The following is a 1615-nucleotide window of genomic DNA, read 5'->3' as shown; positions in this document are numbered from 1 at the left end:
ATTCGATCTCCTTATTGTGGGCATGCATGGGGTGGCCCTCTGTATCTGCTAGCTTCTTCTGTTGGATTTATTTAGCCAAAATTCCTATTTTCCAGCTTGATCCACATATTGGCAACATATATATACATGTAGATTTGAGACATTGTTTTCAATCTAGCTTTTTTGAATGGATGCGCAATATTTGTAATGTTTTCTTGTTTGCTTTTGATTCATATATTCAAAGCTAGAAGTAACAATTTTCCCACTACAAATATTACAGTCCCCACAAGATAGCTAGTTCGACAATGTATATGTCTTTCTCATCAATCATTGAAAGGTCTATTGTATTGTGTCCTAGTCTCTTAGAGAGCTTTATACATGATTTTACTATTTCTTCCATTCGTTATGTCCTCATCGTCCTCTCAATGTACCATGGACTGAACAATGAACATTTTGGTTCTCCCATAGATCTAAATGAATGGAACAAAAAATGTTTGGTAGTACTGTACGGTCCTTTTATATACATGTATGCTAGGTCCTTCATCGACTTAATACATGAGAATGTGAAATATATGCTCTAATTAACAATGCATTATAGCATAATGTGTGACTATTTTGACAACTTTGTGACTCAAAGACGCTCAACCATTATGTCACTTGCAATAGTTAAAGTTGATTAATTATGTTAATGAGTCATAATGAACCAAATTTTAAAAGATTGTGATCGCGTATTTTATATAAAATCTTGACCAACTATCACGATTGCCTCAATCATATCGCGATTATTCCATTGCATTTCTACAAAGAAGAAGAAAGAATAATATGGTGATTTATGGCTGGCTTACAACTTTACCAGGGGTTAGTACTCAAGAATGAAGATAGAGTAAACATCAGACTTTTGTATATGACCTCTCCTAATCAAACTTATGACCTCTCCTGATCAAACTTAACCGTTTGCCACTAAAACATTTGAAAAGGATCAATAATGCGTTATTTTCCTCACATTGCTTAGCAAATTTTGAATATGTTACAATGTAGTCAAAGAATCATACATGATTTTGAATTGAGAACCTCTATATTTGGAAGAATACAGCCAAGCTTTTTTCCCCTCACACCTTTTGTTAGTGCGAAATGACCCGAAATCATTGTATGATATCGATCCTATCTACCAAGGCTATGTAGCTAGCTGCACATTCCGATTGCCAATGCTGAACACACTAGCAATAAGGTTAATATTATAACACACTGTTTTGCATAAGTGTGGTTGGACGGTTTAGGGTTCTCTGAGAGAAGCCTGAAACCAACCAGAGCTCCATTATTGTGTCATGGTTTTTTCTATGCAATAAATATATGACATGGAAAGGATCTGATCGATTAAAACTATTCGAAAGCATGCATGCAGTTGCCCAGAGAAAAGATTATCACAAATATAGAAGTTTGCAGAAAATTTTTTAGGTTTGGTTTCTGTTGTTTTGCTAAGAACTGAAGATTCTATAGTCAGACTGCTAATGGTTCTGTCTCCACCTTAGGCCAAAGCTTTATGCAGCGACAATGAGCTTTCCTTCCTTTCTTTATAAGCAAGTTTGTCATTTTCTAAATGCAACACAACGATTTAAGGTTAATTCGATTAGTACGT

Source organism: Fragaria vesca, linkage group LG6 (assembly GCF_000184155.1).
Source record: "Fragaria vesca subsp. vesca linkage group LG6, FraVesHawaii_1.0, whole genome shotgun sequence".
Taxonomy (NCBI): Eukaryota; Viridiplantae; Streptophyta; class Magnoliopsida; order Rosales; family Rosaceae; genus Fragaria; species Fragaria vesca.
This window is presented reverse-complemented; position numbering follows the sequence as displayed.